This window comes from Tasmannia lanceolata, unplaced genomic scaffold (assembly GCF_043159265.1).
Source record: "Tasmannia lanceolata isolate RefF3 unplaced genomic scaffold, GAP_Taslan_0.1 ptg000019l, whole genome shotgun sequence".
NCBI classification, from domain to species: Eukaryota; Viridiplantae; Streptophyta; class Magnoliopsida; order Canellales; family Winteraceae; genus Tasmannia; species Tasmannia lanceolata.
The window spans coordinates 15041974-15046669 of record NW_027518696.1 but is presented as its reverse complement, the minus strand read 5'-3'; the positions used below and the strand labels follow the sequence as shown (position 1 = coordinate 15046669).

Below are 4696 nucleotides of genomic sequence, written 5' to 3'. Positions count from 1 at the left end.
TGTCGGCATCGAGGTGGTGAAGAGACTTTAATATGAAAGCTAAGCTTAGTTTCGAAAGTGATTTAATTGCTAAGCTGCCCTCAACTTTGGGCTTGGAGATGCGACTCCATGATACCCAGTGCGTTTTGGCTCCTTATTCGTTATTACCCCACTAGAGATTAGATAACAAGCTTTCTACCCTCTTAAGGACTGCTTTGGGAGGACAAATTGCTGATAATATGTGAATTGGCGTGCTGGACAGGACATGATTAATGAGACCTAATCTTCGAGCTTGGGAGAGTAGTTTACCTTTCCAAGCCTCTATCTGCTTGATGGGTAATTTGGGATTCAAGTAGGTCCTATCAATGATAGGTCCTGATAAACCAAACAATTGCTCGATTTGGGTGAGGTGCATCCTCGAAAGAGTAATTCCATCTTTCATCACAACTGATTTACAAAACTAGCTCATAACAACTCATACATCATTAGTCTTGTTCATTGAAACAGTAACCCAAGTGCAAGAAGATAAGAAAGAGCCTCCGCCATAATTGAAATGACCAAAATACGCTTACTTTGGGAGTAAATTTTCAAAAAATAAAATAAAAATAAAAATAGCATCTCTAGCTAAGAATGTGACCAATTTCAGCTAGAGTCCTTCATTGTGGTCAACGTAAGGCACTGGAGGAGAGTCTATCCAGCAAAATAGTAGTTCGGTTCATGAAGATGCCTGGGTAATATCCATGTTATTGCCAACATAGGTGACCTAAGCATTGCTGCGAATGAAGGGTCCAGACTATGCAAATATCATTTATCTTTATAAAGAAGAAAAGATATTCTAACACCAATTTATTTGATTTTGATATTTTCATTATTTGGTTCTATATACTGAATATGAAACACAAAGAAGCATCAATTATAATAAACGTTGTCATTCGTTGGTGGGTATTTGAAGCAATTTTTTCTTCCGTTCACGGTAGATAGCAAGCATTTGGTCTTGAGGTAGAATGTTCTCTTTGATGGCAGGAACGTTGATAAAATTCTCTCTCCATGCGTAGAGAGATGGAAACTTCTGTTCAAAGAGAAGATTCAAGTCCGCGATTTCGTCAAAGACAGGGAACCAATAAGCAATAACACCAGCAACCAAATCCACAAGCCCGATATTCTCTCCGCCGAAGAATTTCTTCCCTTTGATCTCTTCATCGAGAGTTTTCAGTGCCTACCATGTCGGCTCTAATGCTTTCTCTCGCTCTTCACCTTGTGAGAAGAATGCTATTCTCCCGAGAGCCAAAGACTACATTGAGAGAAATAAACCAACGAAATTTAATTAGATACGAAATCAAAACAGAGATCCTCACGAGGATTAAAGCAAAGTGTTCATGGCTTAAAGAGATAAGTGGGATGCTAAACTCAGGTGTGCCTTGTAAAAAAATCAGCTCAAAGGGCTGCCCCCATTGGGCGTAGGTCACCAAGGTGCAAGTCAAAGAGTATTAAATGCTCTTTGGTGACCTGCCCCGGGGCGCCCTTTGAGCTGATTTTTGCAAGGATGCCCATGAGTTTAGCATTCCTCAAGAGATGAACGGCATTCCATAGTTGGGAATGTTCCCCGCATTTGCAGCTCTAAATTAGTTTTAGAGGGGGCTTGGGGGGCTGCTCAAAGTAAAGATAGGGGGTGGGGGATCTGAAGTAACACTACTTTTTTTACTAATTGGGCGTCAAATTGGGGAATGCCCTTTTCATGTTGGCCCAGTGGAAGTGGCAACTCTTATTCAATAAAAACTGCATTAGCACACCAAACGATCGATGTTTAGAATTACTAGCACTCTTATCTAGAATTATGAATTCAATTCTAACTAGGACTCTGACTTCTCAAGGAATCCGACCACCCCACATCACATGTACTACATTCTCCTTTTAAATGAATAAAATTGTTACCTTCCCAAAAAATAAAATTGGGAATGCTCTGTAACCCACTTGGATTTTAGATGCAATTTTCCAAAATTACAGCCAAAATCATATTAGGTTGGAAAAACAGAAGAAAAATAATGTATAAAACCATTACATTCTCATCAATAAATTTAGCCCAGAAGCGAGCCATGGCTTTCTCAATAGGATCATCAGGCAGTAACGGATTCTCTTTCCATGTTTCCTCAATGTATTCAAGGATTACGAGCGACTCCGCAATCGGTTTTCCGTTGTGCAAGAGCACCGGAACTTTTTTGTAGACCGGATTGTACTTCAAAAGAGATGGACTCTTGTTGATGATATCTTCTCCAATGAATTCATATTCAATCCCCTTAAGCTTCAAAGCCCATTCAACTCTACGGGAGAAAGGGCTTGTAAATGATCCAAACAACTTCAACTCTTCCATAGTTATGAGATTTTCGGATGGTCGAAACCCTTTCACTCCTCCTCCAATTTATAGTGAGCCATGGCAGTTTCTCTCCATCTAAGATGTGAATATTCCAAGGCATTGAGAGACTACTGTGCAATTAAGTATTCAAAGGCCTTCAGATACTTTTTAAAGTCTGCCTTCTCTTGACATCATTGCATGCGTAAATTTCGAGGGATTTTTTCTACATTTGTCGTTTCACTTTCCAAACTGTTCATTTACAGATTATGATATAACGTTGGGATTGTAGTTTCAGAACTTTGAAAAAATTCCTCCTGAGCATAAATAATATGAAATTGAGAAAGACTACAGAGAAAGTCACTTTCACTATCAACAAGGACACAATATATGCTCATTTCTAAAAGTTGCTTATTGGGTCCCACTTCTGCCTTGTTTGTATCATTAGATCGGTCATTCCGAGGCCAAATTGAGAACAACCTGATTGGATTATCCTAGGGCATTTAGGCCATCGAGCCATGTTTAGGATTTTACCGAGAGATTCTAATCTAACGTTGCTAACCTTCACTCTAATGGCTCTTCCAACGACACTACAATAGCATATCTTCTAACCTTGCTAACCTCTCTCCAATGTCCTCCCTCTCCACCCTATCTTTCTATCCCTTTGCACTCCCTCTGGTCTCAAATATCTTACCTCTTGTGTTTGTCTGTCTCGATCACAATAACTTCCTCCTATGGCATAGTCAACTTCTCCCAGTACTACACAGCCAAGACTTACACCTTTTTGTTGATGGCTCATCTCCTTCCCCACCTCAGTTTATTTTCACAGACTCTTCTGCTTTTCCTATTCCCAATCCCCACTATACTAGTTGGGAACAAATTGACTAGACCCTTCTCAGCTGTTTCAATGCAACATTAACGAAACATGTTCTCTCTCAAGCCGTCGACCTCGAAACATCTGGTGCCGTTTGGATAGCCCTCTAAACAGGGGCGATGCCAGAAATTTTGCACGGGGGGGGGCAAAAATTATAGTAATTTTTTATCTTCTTAAAATTAAGATAGAAAAAATTTCTATCTAAAATTTTGCACAAGCAAGGGGGCAAAAATTATAGTAAATTTTGCACAAAGAAGGGAGATAAAAATGGTAACATTAAAATTTTAAACTTATTTTCTATCTTAGGGATGATTGGAAAGAGGGCATATTTTTTAAAAAGAGCTAAGTATAAAAAATATTAAAAAATAAAGGTATATATTTTTTTTTCCAAAAAATAAGGGGGGCAATTGTCCCCCTTTCCTTACAAGTGGCATCGCCCCTGCCTCTAAAGGTCCTTTTCTACTCATTCGTATCATCCAACTCCATCAGGACCTTCAGAACCTGCGCAAAGCACCATTTCCATGACTGACTATCTTCGGCAATTCAAGAACATAGTCGTTGCTCTCTCCATCATCCAACGTCCTGTGGCCGACTCCGCTCTTGTTATGTTCAACCCTGACAGGGCTTGAGAGTGAAAACACTAGCTTTAGCATGACCATTTCGGTTCGCCAGCCACCTACCTAGTTTTAGTGAATTATATTCTCTCCTCCTTAGTCATGAACTTTTCTTGAGCACGCTACTCATCTTGCACAAGAACCTACTCATATTACTGCCTTCGTGGATCGATAAAGAAACACTCAAGGAAGGAATCATGGTCGCCCGTGGCACCGTTCTACTCCCTGAGGACCTTCACCTTGTTGGAATGAAACCAACGAGGTTGGAGGGAGAAGATGAGTTCCAAGAGAAGAAGATTGTTCTCTTGATATCAAATACACAAAGAAAGTAACCCAAGTTGTTGTACTACTCAAAACCCTTCAAAATTCACTTAAAGAACTTACAAATGAAGAAGATACATAGTCTAAAACATAACCTACATTCCAAATCCGAATTTAATAAGACTCAACTAATCTTAGCTTCCCTAAGTACCACTAACACGCTATCACATGAAAAGTAAATGACTAGCACAATTCCAAAACACAAAACATAGTCCCTAGGCCATTAAATGCCACAAAGGAGATTTTCAATGTGGTCAAGAATCTTCCAAGCCAAGAAGTCAAGTGGATAGATGATCATGATCTAGTGGTCAAGATTAATTTCCAACAGCCCCCCTTAAGCTAGACCACTACAATACCGAGTTTTGCCTTCATCTTGATGAATGTATCGGTCTTCAAAGCCTTTGTAAAAATATCCGCAACTTGATCTTGAGTCTTGCAAAAACGAACGTTGACAACTCCACCATTTACCAAGTCTCGAATGAAATGATAATTGATTCTTATGTGCTTGCTTTTGCCATGAAAAACTGGATTCTTTATGAGTGAAATAGCCGAACTATTATC

The 4696-nt window shown here is 39.5% G+C and overlaps 1 pseudogene; it reads right to left on the bottom strand.

Annotated features, from left to right (window-relative positions):
• Positions 1-907: 907 nt before the first annotated feature.
• On the bottom strand, positions 908-2415 carry LOC143852344 (putative glutathione S-transferase; annotated as a pseudogene).
• Between the last annotated feature and the right edge of the window lie 2281 nt (positions 2416-4696).